The sequence below is a fragment of the Staurois parvus genome, unplaced genomic scaffold (assembly GCF_062004578.1).
Source record: "Staurois parvus isolate SC_StPar_1 unplaced genomic scaffold, SC_StPar_1.0 ptg000105l, whole genome shotgun sequence".
Taxonomy (NCBI): domain Eukaryota; kingdom Metazoa; phylum Chordata; class Amphibia; order Anura; family Ranidae; genus Staurois; species Staurois parvus.
The window spans coordinates 5,188,334-5,203,546 of NW_028317901.1; the positions used below are offsets into that span (position 1 = coordinate 5,188,334).

The window sequence follows — 15,213 nt, forward strand, 5'->3', positions numbered from 1 at the left end:
CTAAGGACAGATGGATTCCAGGAAGTAACTGCTACATGAATCATCTGCCCTTAGTCAAGATAGCTACTGCCAGAAGTGCCAGGAGGTGTTTTTCAAAATGGTTTCTCAGCAAAATAAGACATGGATGGAGGAGTTTGTATTGAATATTAAAAATGAAGTGTATAGCATTTTTGGTATGTGGTGCTCAGAGTAAGTGCAGTTCCACTTTAATTTGTGCCATGCTGGACCAAAGTAAATGTATGCAATACAGATCATTCATGAAGTTCAACTTTAATTGTTGGATGCAATGATTAAGTATTGCGTATATAATTTGTATAGCATTTCTTGGATAAAACATCCAGTTTGCTGGGACATCATTAGCTTCTAGAAAAAATGATATAAAATTAGATTTATGAGTCTCAAATAGAACATGTTAACGGTATTTTCAGAAACAAGTTATTTTTGGATGTCTGTTGAGGTGCAAGTCGCTTCTGTATGTAACTTTCTGCTTTAGTTTCTGAGGTCTATAAATGGGCTTTAGGCCTCATGCATACAGGATGTTTTTTTTTTTTTTTTTTTCTCCTTTTTCTACCTTTTGGTCCAAGGAAGGAAAAAGCACCGTAAAAAAATGCCTAAGCACATTTGCAAGGATCACAGCAATAGATTCCAAATGCAAATACCATACTTAGTATCAACTCCAGACCTTTTACCTGCTTAATTGATGAAGAAATAGTGGAGTAGCCCAAACCTGGCCATGAAACAGATTTTGATTCAATTGTCCAATTACTTTTGGTTCCTTGAAAAAGGGGGGGTGGCTACTCTTAAGAGCTGTAATTCATAAAACCTTCCTCCAATTTGAATGTACATACCCACAAATTAAACCTGAGAGTGTGCACTTTCAGCCCATATCCATTATATAACTACAACTTGAATATATTTTGGTAAATACCCAAAAAACTAAAATTATGCATGTGTCCAAATATATATGGACCTAACTGTATTCATTGAAAAAATGTTAAGTTTAAATACAGTTCAAAAACATGTAACCTCCTGGATTTATAAGATCTGGAGATCTATAAGATTTGGAGTTATCTGATCCTCCTTCTTTTGAACACCCTGCGATTTTGCAAGTTCTCCCACTTAGAAATCATGGAGGGGTCTGAAATTCACATTGTAAGTACATTCCCACTCTGAGAGACAGATTTTAAAAAATCACATTGTATGATTTTTAAAGAATTTATTTGTCTTGCACTGCTGAACATAAGTATTTGAACACCTGAGAAAATCAGTGTTAATATTTGGTACAGAAGCCTTTGTTTGCAATTACAGAGGTCAAACGTTTCCTGTAGTTCTTGACCAGGTTTGCACACACTGCAACAGGGATTTTGGCCCACTCCTCCACACAGATCTCCTCTAGATCTGTCAGGTTCCGGGGCTGTCGCTGAGCAACACGGAGTTTCAGCTCCCTCCAAAGATGTTCTATTGGATTTAGTTCTGGAGACTGGCTAGGCCACTCCAGAACCTTGATATGCTTCTTACGGAGCCACTCCTTGGTTATCCTGGCTGTGTGCTTCGGGTCGTTGTCATGTTGGAAGACCCAGCCAGGACCCATCTTCAATGCTCTGACTGAGGGAAGGAGGTCGTTGCTCAAAATCTCACAATAAATGGCCCCATTCATCCTCTCCTTAATACAGTGCAGTTGTCCTGTCCCCTTCGCAGAAAACACCCCAAAGCATGATGTTACCACCCCCATGCTTCACAGTAGGGATGGTGTTCTTGGGATGCAACTCATCCTTCTTTTTCCTCCAAACACGACGAGTGAAGTTTAGACCAAAAAGTTCTACTCATCTGACCACATGACTTTCTCCCATGCCTTCTTTGGATCATCCAGATGGTCATTGGCAAACTTCAGACAGGCCTGGACATGTGATGACTTGAGCAGGGGAACCTTTGAATCGGTATTTTCAGGAATGGCAGGCCACATACATCAACTCAGGTTTCCTGTAATGTATAATACAGGAGATTCAAGATTAAGTAATAGTGATTTCTTCTCTCATTTGTAGGTGCGTTAATTGGGCAGACTCCACTTCTTAAAGGTAAGAAAAGAAAAAATTGGTTACATTTTGTTATGCTTTTTATAGTGTTTTGGTTTCATGATTATTATTATACAGGATTTATATAGCGCTAAAGGTTTGCTCAGCGCTTTACATTATAGTGGGAGATAAAACCGTAACAATACAGTTCAATACAAGAGGGATTTGAGGGCCCTGCTCCTTGGAGCTTACAATCTAGGAGGGAGGGGTGAATGGTACAGTAGGTAGTCACTGTGGGGGATGGAGTGGTTGGAAGAGTAGAGGATTCCAGAATTAGCGAGGGCGGGATAGGCTTCCCTGAAACGAGGTTTTCAGTGATCGCCGAAAGGCTAGTAGAGTAGGTGATAGTCTGATAGATCGGGGTAGGGAGTTCCAGAGGATGGGTGACGCCCTGGAGAAGTCTTGGAGATGAGGGAGCTAGAGAGTAAGAGGTCTTGCGAGGAGCGGAGTGTGCGGTTTGGGTGATATTTAGAGATAAGGTCGGTTATGTAAATTGGTGCAGTGTTGTGGATGGCTTTACATGTCATTGTTAGAGTTTTGAATTTTATCCATTGAGCAACTGGGAGCCAGTGGAGGGATTGGCAGAGAGGGGTGGCGGATACAGAATGGTTAGTGAGGTGGATGAGTCTGGCAGCAGCATTCATGATAGACTAGAGGGGGATAGCCTACGATGAGGTAGACCAATGAGGAGGGAGTTACAGTAGTCGAGGCGTGATATGATAAGGGAGTGAATAAGTTGCTTAGTGGTTTCCGGGGTTAGGAACGGTCGTATCTTGGAGATGTTGCGGAGGTGAAGTCTACGTGATTTTGTCAGCGATTGGATCTGGGGCTGGAAGGACAGATTGGAGTTTAGGATTACACCCAGTACTCTGGCATGAGGGGATGGACTGAGGATGGTGTTAGTGATATTTATGGTGAAGTCAGTGGGGTTGGCACGGGCTGGGGGGAATACTAGGAGCTCAGTTTTGGAAAGATTGAGTTTGAGGAAGTGGAGCGACGTCCAAGCTGATATGTCACTTAGTAGGCTAGCGATGCGGGTGGAAACTGAATTGGTGAGGTGAGGGATAGACAGATTTGCGTGTCATCAGCATAGAGATGGTAATTGAAGCTGTGGGAGTTTATCAAGTGACCAAGGGAGGAGGTGTAGATGGAGAAGAGAAGGGGTCCAAGGACAGAACCTTGGGGGACCCCTACAGAGAGAGGGAGTGAAGAGGAGGTGGCAGCGTTATAGGTAACACTGAAGGAGCGCTGCGATAGATAGGAGAACCAGGAGAGAGCAGAGTCGCTGAGGCCAAAAGAGTAGTTTTTTGAGGAGGAGGGTATGGTCAACCGTGTCAAAAGCCGCGGAGAGGTCGAGTAGTAGGAGTATGGAGTAGTGGCCATTGGTTTTTGCAGTTAGTAGATCATTAGTGAGTTTTAGTAGGGCAGTTTCAGTGGAGTGTAGGGGGTGAAAGCCAGACTGTAAAGGGTCAAGAAGGTTGTTGTCAGTGAGGTGGGAGCTCAGACGATTGTAGACTAGGTGTTTTAGGAGTTTAGAGGTAAATGGCAGCAGGGAGATGGGTCTAAGGTTGTTCAGGTTGGTGGGGTCTAGGGAGGGTTTCTTAAGTATGGAAGTGATGTGCGCATGCTTTAGAGGGGAGGGGAATGCACCTGTAGAGAGGGAGAGATTGAAGATGTGAGTGAGGGAGCATAGGATGACATGGTAATTGTGAAATTTAAATGAAGTAAAACTAAACCCTATTAACAGTAGGTTAGAGTATATTCCTAGGCAAAACTTTTGTTTTGTATAAAGTGGAGAAAGTTTTAGACCCCCAAGTTTATTGCTTTATGTACTGGAGACCATTGTCTCTGAGAAAGAGAGAAGCAGGGGAATCCAAAATCTTGGATCTGTCTCCCAGATCAAGAACTAAAGCCGGCCATGGATGGATCATATCTTGGCCGTTCAGCAGGGCCAAGGTTCGATCAATCTATGGGCAGGCTGATTGTACCCAAGTCGATCCATTTATTAACTTGGGTAGAACCAGCCTATCGGATTTTTAGCATGCGATTATTGCCAGCGGCTATAGTTGCTAGCAGTAGCCATTGTTTTTTGATGGCCAGGAAAGCTCCCAGCTGGCAGAATACAGTAGCGCTGTGGGAGGCATTCCCCCATCAACATTGTCTTGATGGGGAAATCAAGAACATTTTTTTTCTTCCACCCGTAATGGAAGGAAAGAAAATCGATTAATCTATGGCTTTCCTAAGAGTAGAGCTTCCAAAGCCAACACTTGTTCTGGACACAGCTGTCTAAAGCCTTGTACACATGAGAATATCGAACAAATGATCATCTGTTTTTTTTTTTTGTTTTTTATGTACGCTAGTCTAATATTGAAAATGAATAGGTTACTAGAGTTATAAAAATTCTTGGAAGACAGAATACAACTTCCTGCAATAGTGTATTGTAATGTTTTCTTTCATTTCTGAGTATAAGCGGTCTTGGTCACTAGATTTTTTACAGACTAATACTTCGATTAAACAAAAATTGTTTGTTCTGTTATCAAAAGAGAAAAGTTTTTATGCCTGTCCCTTCGAATAATTTTGCATGAACAGACCTGATGGGCTCTCGAACGTCGTGTACTAATAATCAGATCATCGTACGATTGCTATAGAAACATTTTTTCATCCGATTTTCTCATCGTGTGTATTACGCATAAGAGAGGAATTCCTCGTGCTTTTCTTTCGCGACCGCAAAAAAATCATCTAGCAGGGTTTTTTTAGCCCTTCTCTAATATATGAAAACTACAAAATGGCTAAATGTTCACTCAGGCATCACCCTGTAAGAGTACATTATTCTGCATTGTTCTTAGCAGTCAGGCAGATTCTAGATATTTTAATGCAGGTTTGACCGTAAAAGTAAAACATGATTTCTTGATATGGGTAGTGTTTTCCTTTCCATCACTTTCAGTTAGTCAGTGCTAATGTATATGTGAATCCAATGCAAAGGAAGGGCAAGTTGCAGCCAGTCGGAATCCGTCCTACATTGAATCACAGTATACTGATCTGCCCATCGCCAGAGAAAAGAACCTGTGATGTCATATGACAAAAGGTATGTATAAAAAAAATAAAAATAAAAATGCACTGGTGAAACCCCAGGCAGGGGGGGGGGACGTTGGGTGGCTGTAAACAAGGTCTGTAAGTGGTCTTGGTGGACCCTGCACTAAAATACAAGATAAGCTTTTTTTTTTTTTTATTATTCCCAATAATAAATCTGGGTCATTATTAAGTCTTGCCATACACCCTGCTTCCGCCCACAGTGAGGGTGATGTCACAGTTTTTCTGTTGCGATCCTGGGAGCTCTCAGTATCCAACTCTCGCTGTGAAGATTTTTCATTGTGCTGTAGCTTCTTCTCACTAGTCTTACGATCTTCATTATTCCATAGATCTCACTAAAAGGGTCCTGACATTGACCTCAGCGAGGTGTGGTAGACGGAAGATGGTTGTAAAGCAAACCTGTTTTTCATTTTAGTGCAGAGCTCAATTTTTAACAATATACCTTATAATATATGTGGTTAGAAATAACTGCATTTTATTTTTGACCAAAAAGCTTATCAAACTGAACTTGTCATAAGAGAAATATTGGGCCATAGTTTTTGACGTCCTTATGCACTTGCTAGTTTTCTGGATGTTGCCCATTGTCTTTAGTAGTTCTAATGGTATGGGTTTATCAGGTAGCAAAAAGGAAAAAGACACTGAAATGTGTAGCAGGTAAACATTCAATACTGGTGTTATAGACATGGTGTGTAAATTAAAAACAGATTTACATTCATGTGTACCATAAATGGGGAAATCAGAATCATATTTTATATTCACAATGTGGGTCAACACTTGTACAGGTGAAAGGTATCTGAGGAGCAGTAATTGGAGTTGTGGATGTTGTATAAAAGTGTGTCAGTCTACAAGTGATGCACATGGGTACAGGAAGCATAGTGCCTGGGCCATCCTAACTGTGAAAGTAATTGGGATATTAGGTGAGGGCATATTTCAAAATTCTTGCTGGGGTAAGGTGACAGCAAAACATTTCACAGTAGTTCTCTAGTGACATAATACTGAGAGAGCTACAGGCTGTGCTGTATCAGGCATCTGACTATAGCTCTTCTATTTGGATGGATTCCAATTCAGTCTCCCAGGTGACCAAGGACAAGGGTTTACTTTTGCTGATTGAAGAAAAAAGGGAGGAGTAAACTGAGATTAGGCCTTGAGCATGGGGGTCTTCCTGACAAACACATTCAAACTCCCTAAATGTTCAGAGTAACGGTTTGGTATGGATAAACAATTCATTGTAGTGCTAAATTTGTAAATGAGGGATAGAACTTGCTGGACTTCTTATGATGTTTGAGATTTTTTTTAAAGGTATAATGCCTTGAAGATTTATATAAGTGAGTAAACTGTGTGATAGCTGCAATGTTTGGGTCTCAGGCCTTTATGCAATCTAGTGAAAAGATCAAAATAGGATGACAATCCGGAACATCTACTAGTGGCCATATGGGGTTTTGCCGAAAGAATGTAAAATTGTAAGAGTAGTGAATTTGTACTGCTTGGTAGTATTTTACAATATATGGGTCTTCCAAACCACATATTGTAAAATACTGCTAGCAGTGTCCATAAGGCTGTGATAGGCACAGCTTTAGACCTCAACCACCTTCACCAACTTGTGACAGATGGCTGGTCAAACTCACACCACACTGTCATGGATACGTGACAATGACACACTCAGCCTCACCCTGCACATTTTCCAGCTCACGGGACCACAATCTAAGTGCCATTCGACTGAGAGCAATTGTCGCTCAGTTTCTTTAACTATGCAGTTAATGCTTTACTCGTACACATCACAACAGACGGGTGTATACAAAGATTTACCATATATTAGCACTCTTCAAAGGGACATGGATTCTTTAACCTCTTCACGCTGGCCGAATGCAAATGAGCGGCCTCCCGGCATCTGGGCCTAGATGCCGAGCGAACTCACATTTGCGTTCTATTAAAGAAAAACGTGCTGAGAGCGCGTGCCCTGTGCTCTCCCAGCACACATGTCCGGTACTCACGGAAAGGTCCCGATCTCCTCTTTCAGTTGGGACCTTTCCCGATCAAGTGATGGCGTGTCACGGTGGTCACATGACCCTAAACCCCACCTCCCAGCTTCTGAGACCCTTAAGGGGCCAGGAGGCGCCAGCACCAAGGGGTTAAGTTCTGTATTGATGCATCGGAGATAATTTTATGGTTTAAAAAATATTGTTTAATAAGTAAGCAGGTAAAACGGTGAAAACAAAATATATGCCGAAAAAGGTTATTACAAATGAAAACGAGGCAATAATATAACAGAGAGATAAAAAGCCTATAAGAATGACAATACTTAAAGTCCAGTTCTGCATGTTTGTTAAAGTCCAGTCAATGAGCAAGATGGATCGTTGACACACCTTAGACTGCTGATACACTCTCTCTTTTCTGGCTCTTGAGGAAGGTGTGGACAGGATTGTTCTGACCATTCAGAATGTCTGAGGAGTGGCCAATGGGACGTCTGTGTTTATGACCAGGTAGCTGCCACTCTGATACAGTTTTCTACATGTATTAATAGCTTGGAATACATTCTGGTAAATGGTGTAATATTGTCCAGCATGAATTCACCATTTGAGTAAATAAAAATATGATGGGTATCAGATGGCTGTATCACCTATGAGAGGTAATGGGGCTAATCTAGGGATACACCAAAACTTTGGTGGCCGAAACATTTTGGCCGAAAACACTCCTTTCAGCCGTTGACCGAAATGGAAAATAAAGCGCTGATACAGGTGCCAAAAAAACTATGCTCCTCACTGCCGCTCAGCCGCTGCTGCACTGCCAGCCGGTCGGTAGTTCAGCATTACCTGAGAAACCATCAATCCCGGCGCTGGGCATAGAGATGAGTGAAGGAAAGATGGCCACCACACATCTCTATGCCCTTGGAGGACCGGAGCGATGTCACTTCCTGTTCCGGCCATTTTTTATTTTTTTTTTTAAAGCACTAGATCAGTGATTTTGTTTTTGATCCAATGCTTTACATTGCATTGGAGAGATGTGGGTTCTTATTGGCCGCATATCTCTTCATAAAGAGGACCTGTCACTAATTATTTATATCACAAGGGATGCATGCATTTCTTGTGATAAGAATAAAAGTGATTGAAATTTTTTTTAAAGGAACAATGTAAAAAAAAAAAAAAAGTTTAAAGTGCCCCCTGCTCCCACATAGTGGTGAATGCATACATAGGCCATGCCCACATATGTAAATAGTGTTCAAAACACATGTGTGAGGTATCACCACGAACGTCGGAGCAAGAGCAATAATTTTCGCACTAGACCGCCTCTGTAACTTTACACTGCTAACCTGTATGAATTTTTGAAGCATCACTCATGGAGATTTTTTAAGTATTGCAGTTTCATGCCATTCCACGAGCGTGCACAATTTTAAAGCATGACATGTTGGGTATGTGTTTACTCGCCTTAACTTCCTCTTTCGTATTTTATAAACAAATTGGGATATATATATATATATATTTTTTTTAATCAAAGTGTATTTTTTTCCAAAAAATATATATTCATTTTTAAAAACTGCGCATTTTGTTTTTTGGCCAAGTGCTTTTTGAATTTTTGGGTTTCAGCACCAGAATTTTCATTTCGGTACACTACTGTCTAATCCTCTTCTGATACCTCATAGTGATGTTTGGGCCTAAAATGCTTCTAAGTAATTGATACAGGTAATAAAGTACTTATTCTGGCGGTACCATTTTCTCAGGAATTATGAAATACACTAAAGTTTTGATTTTGCTGGACAAAATGGACAGAAATGCATGCTTGCTAATTACTCCATTTATACTATTTGCAATGGGTGATTAGCTAGGATGGTTGTCTAAGATTAACAATACTTAAGTCTGGACTTGCCATGTTTATGATGGCTATTAGAGTGAGACTGTGTGTTTATTTCTGTGAGATGTGTTTTTTATTCCTGTCAGGGGAGTTATGATGCCTAAATCAAAAGGTTATCTGTTTGCCATGGTTTAGTTTTGATGTTGGTTAATTTGGTTTCTGCTGTGTTTATCAACATACTGATAAGGACACATGGAATGCAGCTAAGAGATAATTTCACAAGATGCATGTCTTGGATTATAGAAAGGGAATCACCGCTGTTGTGTCTGCTATTGTTACAAAATGTCATGGCTGACTTAGTTTTGAACATGGCTGCCCTCTGTTGTCTCACAAAATTTGTGTGCCCACTATGCATTATCACAAAAGGGTATTTCTGCTGATTTTATGGAATATTACAAAGGGAGCAATTTGGGCTGCTTGTTGGTATTTTACAATACGTGGGACTGCCATACCACTGGATTATCTCTTCTCTAAACATCCCAGTCTTAGAAACCAGTCAGGATTTCTGGTATATAGGGTGGAATTTAAATATCTTGACTTGAAATCAAGTATCCTGAAGGTGTCATCTCAAAATGTACTACAAGCAAGTTATATAGAAAATATGAATTTTCAATGCAACCCTCAGGAGACCAAAGTTACAAATCTATATGCATAAAGATACAACTGGTTTATTTGTACAATGTTAAAAGTTGCAAATCAAGGAGAAAAACAATCAAGATCAAATGTTTACAAAATCGTGACATTTATAACTCCTGAACATATTATGTCAACACTTTTTGTGGGAGCTGCTTCATCAGAACAGAGGCGCTGATCTTCAAACAGGTTAACGTACGACTTTACAGGTAAAGCAAGCATTTATAAAGCCAAAAATCACATATTACAAATATGTAAAGCAAGATATCCAGCCATCACAAAAGTAAATAAAAGACAATACTAATAAACTATCTCAAAGAAAACAAAGTGTCTATACTGCACAAAAAAAACAACAAAAAAATAACATACAACATAAATAACAGATACCTAACCAACATCAAAACCAGGACAACACCAGGTCTGTGGGTGTAGTCTGTCTTTCCCAGCCTGAAGGAGGAGGGTAAAAGGGCATCCATGCATGCTTGCATGCAAGCGTGCACTACTGCCTTAATTCAAAAGTACCTAAATGAACAACATCCAATATATATTAAATGCATGCTGAGGGACCCGATCAGACAAAATTGAGATGCACAGGATATACTCAGGTTTTATACAAATCTATTCCAAATCTGGCAAGTTAACCACACATGCAAGTGTGGTGAAAAACACTCAAGAAGAACTTTTTGTGCAGTGCACCATAGAAATGGGGGAAATGTACAAAATAGCGTGTACAGTGCTCAGCGTAAATGAGTACACCCCAACAGATTTGTCAGAAAACCTTTACTTTCCTTTCAGAATCAACATTTTCTATGGGACTGTATGCTATAAAATACTCCCACAAATACGGGTCATTGATTTCAAACAGGATTTGTTAATTTGCACACACAAATAATTTTTCCTAACAAATTCATTCCAGACCATGTTGCAAAAATGAATACATCCCAATGAAAGTCTTAAAAGCATAGGTACATTTTAGACAACAAAATCCTAATTAACAAGAATTCAACTATATGTGAGTCTAATTATTCATTAAACAGGTGTCCAGCAGACAGGTAATTATAAGAGTTTTATGTAACAAAGAAAACCCCTTTTCATTTCATGCTTTCAACAACGGCACCACATGGAAGAGAAATGTCACAAGGCCTGAGAAAAAAAAATTTCTTTACACAAGAATGGTGAAGGCTACAAGAAGATCAGCAAAGCTTTACTTATCAATCAGAATACTATAGAAAAAAATGTAACAAAGCTGGAACTGCAACCATCTCACAGAGACATCCAGGCCATCCACAGGAGCATCTTGTGGTAAAGTTTGAAGAAAATCGCCATACAAGTTCACTGCAGTTAGCTAAAGAAGTAGAAAGCCAAACTGGGGTGACACAATATGGTGTACACTGCAGAAGAATGGCATGTATAGGTGTTGTCCACTAAGGAAACCTTTCCTAAAGCCCATGCACAAAAAAGCCTGCCTAGAATTTGCCGGGGCCCACGCTGAAAAAAAAAATACTTCTGGGACTCTGTACTCTGGAGTGATTAGACCAGGATAAATGTTTTTGGCACTGATGGCTTCAAAACTGTATGGTGTCGCAAAGGTGAGGCTAACAAAAAAAACGCATGGTGCCTACAGTGAAACATGGTGGCAGTGTCCTTCTGTGTGGCTGCATGAGTTCTGCTGGTGTCAGGGAGCTGCATTTAATTGTTGGTATCATGCATTCACAAATGTGCTCCTCTATATTGAAAGAGAAGATGCTATCATCACTCCGTGCCCTTGGTCGTCGTGCACTTTTCCAACATGACAATGATCTAAAACACACATCTAAGGCCACTGTTGCATTTCTGAGGAAGAACAGGGTGAAAGTGATTAAGTGGCCAAGTATGTCTCCTGATCTGAACCCAATTGAACACCTGTGGGGAATTCAAAAGAGACAAGTTGAGCATCACTCTCCATCCAGCATCCAGACTCTGAAAAGTTGTTCTTGAAGAATGGAAAAAAGATAATGCTGCAATATGTCGCCAACTTATTGATTCCATGCCTAGAAGACTTAGTGATGTCCTTACAAATCATGGAGGTCATACAAAATTCTAGATGTAATAGTTTTTGTTGTGGGGTGTATTTATTTTTGCATCAACTAACTTGAGTAAAACTGAAGATTTTGTAAACTAGTGCCATGAAAAAGTATTCATACCCCTTGAAATTTTCCACTCATTGTCCTGTTACATCTAAAAATGTAAATGTATTTTATTATGATTTTATGTGGTAGTCCAACACAAAGTGGCACATAATTGTGAAGTGGAAGGAAAATGAAAGATGGTTTTCAACATTTTTTACAAATATCCGAAAAGTCTGGCGTGCATTTGTATATAGCCCCCCCGAGTCTATACTTTTGTAGAACCACCTTTTGCTGCAATTAAAGCTGCAACTCTTTTTAAGTATGTCTCTACCAGCTTTGCACATCTAGAGTGACATTTTTGCCCGTTCTTCTTTGCATAATAGCTCAAGTTCTGTCAGATAGGATGGAGTGTGTCTGAACAGCAATTTTCAAGTCTTTCCACAGATTCTCAATTGGATTTAGGTCTGGACTTTTACTGAGGTGGTTCTACAAAGTACTGACAAATGCTTGCCACACTTTTCACGTATTTCTTTGTAAACATTTTTGAAAACCGTTTATCATTTCCCCTTCAGAATTATGTGCCACTTTGTGTTTGGTCTATCACATAAAATCCCAATCAAATAAATTTATGTTTTTGGTTGTAACATGACAAAATGTGGAAAATGTCAAGGGGTACGAATACTTTTTCAAGGCACTCTAAGTTATATTATTAATTTTACTTTCATGTAATGAGCTAAACAAACATTCTATAAAAAGTTTTGAACTTATTCTTGTATTCATTCAGGATATTGATTAAAATCTTACTTTTCAAAAAAGGTGTACTGATTTATGCTGAGCACTGTATCACAGATACTATACCCTCAAAGGGCCAAACTGAAATAAAAATGAAGAAAGACTACAAAGTGGCCAAATAGTTATACATCTATGTACCATCTGCAGATAAAGACAAAAATACAGAAAAGGCAAAAGAATAAACAATGTGACGAGGGATTGGGGGGCAAGGCCAGGCCATGCTGTCTGTGTCTTTGGACTCGAAAGAGTCCAAAGACACAGTTGTGTCACGATAGAAAGTGGCTTCCTATCGTGGCACACAGAGAAGAGGAGTCAGGAGACCCAAGAAGAGGAGGATTGAGGCTGCTCTTTCTCTCTTGTATTGCGCAAAGCTGGAAATTATAACAGAATTGCAGAATTATTTTTAAAAATACACTTTAGAGTCACTTTAAGGCTAAAGACTTTGATTAATGTATTGTCCTGAGTGGGCACATTTCTGTAGAATAGAAATAACGCAGGGAACTGAGGTGTGGGGCGAAGTTAGTGTCGTCACTAGAAAGTATTCGTTTATAATTGATGCCAGATCGTTGATGTAAATATTGAGCTAACGGCCTAATAGTCATAAAAAGTAGAGCGTAATGGGGAATCCCTGACTTTTTACCCTTCGGATAGGGATTCTTCAGTATTTGTAATACACTGATCCAGAACCATTATGGAGGTTAGGAAAGTCAGCAGTCATTGACTTAGTGATACAGCAGCCAGGCAACTAGCAGCTTCAGAAAGCAAGGGCAGTAGCGGTAGTCTCCATCTTTTCTCACAAGGTCTCTCTTAATAAACATTGGGCTGCCTGTATCCAGTGATGTAAGCAGTTGATCTTGCATGCAAGACTCATCTGTTTTTTTCTGCTAAGGTTTAGCACTGCCTATCCACCTCTTAGAGTGTATGCCAGGGCAAACCCCCCCCCCCCCCCCCCCCCAGTATATCTATGTAATATATGCACCTTCATTTATCCATGATTTATCCCTTTGAAGACTCTGCAAATACAAAAAAATCTGTTGATGCTCGGATCCAAAGTTCCCTTATGGGCTGACAACACACAGGATTTTTGTGTCTGTTCTGCTAAATTAAGCAATCCCTCCCACTCTCAGATCCTGTACAGCAGGGCTTGACAAGTTTGCTTTGAATCCAGGAGCCAGCTAAAAAAAAAGGTAGGATCCATTTTATTTTTTTTTTTTCAGCATAGCTTGGATTGTTGGTGCCCGGGGCAAGGTAACTTTTTGGGAAAAAGCTTCATGTGATGCGATTTGCCGCACGACAATCATGGCAAAACTGCACCACGTTTTAGGCGTCATTGAAAATAATGGCACCTGAACCTGCGTTTTGCAGTCAGTGATTCTGCCACGATCCCAAAATGCCCAGGTGGGATGTGTGGTTTACACACATGATTCTGGATGCATTTTTAAACTCTCACAGATTCTCATGAGAGGCTGGATATGTGTTCTTATTGAGGTGGTTCACATAGATGTGATCCACGCATTATGTATTGAGTGCTGTTCTGAAAAGGGTCCTGTGCAAGTTTGTAGCGGTGCATTTCAGACTTGCAAGTGATAGTATAGAAAAGTGTTCACATAGAATTGCTATTGACTGGAGTTTTTGCATTGAAGTCAATGAGAGGCATTTTTTGCGTAGAAGCCTGTGGGAGGCGGGTTTTTTTACATGTAGGCCTGTGAGAGGCGTTTTTTGCATGGAGGCCTGTGAGAGGCCTTTTTTGCATGGAGGCCTGTGAGAGGCCTTTTTTGCATGGAGGCCTGTGAGAGGCCTTTTTTGCATGGAGGCCTGTGAGGCCTTTTTTGCATGGAGGCCTGTGAGAGACCTTTTTTGCATGGAGGCCTGTGAGAGGCCTTTTTTGCATGGAAGCCTGTGGGAGGCCTTTTTTGCATGGAAGCCTGTAGGAGGCTGTCACGGATCCCCCAAACACCACGCCCACATCGACTAGCTAACTGAGGCGCGCACGTGCGGCCGTGACTTGAGGTAAGAGAGAATAAAGGGGACTTAACTTTGAATCAGGGGCGGACTGACCGTTTGGAAACTCGGGCACTGCCTGAGGGCCCGGGGTCAGTAGGGGGCCCCATGAGATTCTCTGGTACCTTTTTCATAGGCTTTTTTGAGTTTGGGCAAGGACACAGGGGCCCCTTGATCCCCTATTGCCTGGGGGCCCCATGAGTTGTCAGTCCGCCCCTGCTTTAAATATATAAAACCGTATATAAGAACAGCCGTGATACCCTTTAACAGCCTGCACTACCTTTGGCCACCACCAGATGGAGACTTCACTCCAATCCAGCTGGTCGACCACACGCTGGCAGATACAAATTTTATATAAAATCTGATGCACTGATTAGAGTTGAGGGCCAGCTTAGTAATTACACACCCTTCTAAGGTCCCTCCAGCTACCTACAGCTTGAACCCCGGTGTTAATCACCCTTCCACTGTCCACACACCCCCCGCACCAGACACACCACAAACGGTAGCCTGCCACCACCCAACAGTTTATCCGCAGAACGGTCTGCTGGGACACCCCACACACATAGATCTCCGTCTGGCCGATCGGTTACCTTTTACAATCTGCCCACACACATTGCAATTGCATACAAATTGGTAATGAGCTTGACCGAGCATTTAAAGGCACTAAAATA

The 15,213-nt window shown here is 40.9% G+C and overlaps 1 protein-coding gene across 6 annotated transcripts in view; it reads left to right on the top strand.

Annotated features, from left to right (window-relative positions):
• The window catches only part of TLN2 (talin 2), a 307,615-nt gene that overhangs the window by 71,105 nt on the left and 221,297 nt on the right, over positions 1–15,213 (top strand). For 5 of the 6 annotated variants that reach the window (XM_089671420.1, XM_089671426.1, XM_089671424.1 and 2 more), the window contains one exon: positions 2,043–2,075. The exons of the other annotated variant lie outside the window; for it this stretch is intronic. The gene's annotated coding sequence lies outside the window, so the exon portion shown is untranslated. The remainder of the gene's footprint in view (positions 1–2,042; positions 2,076–15,213) is intronic. 6 annotated transcript variants of the gene reach the window in all.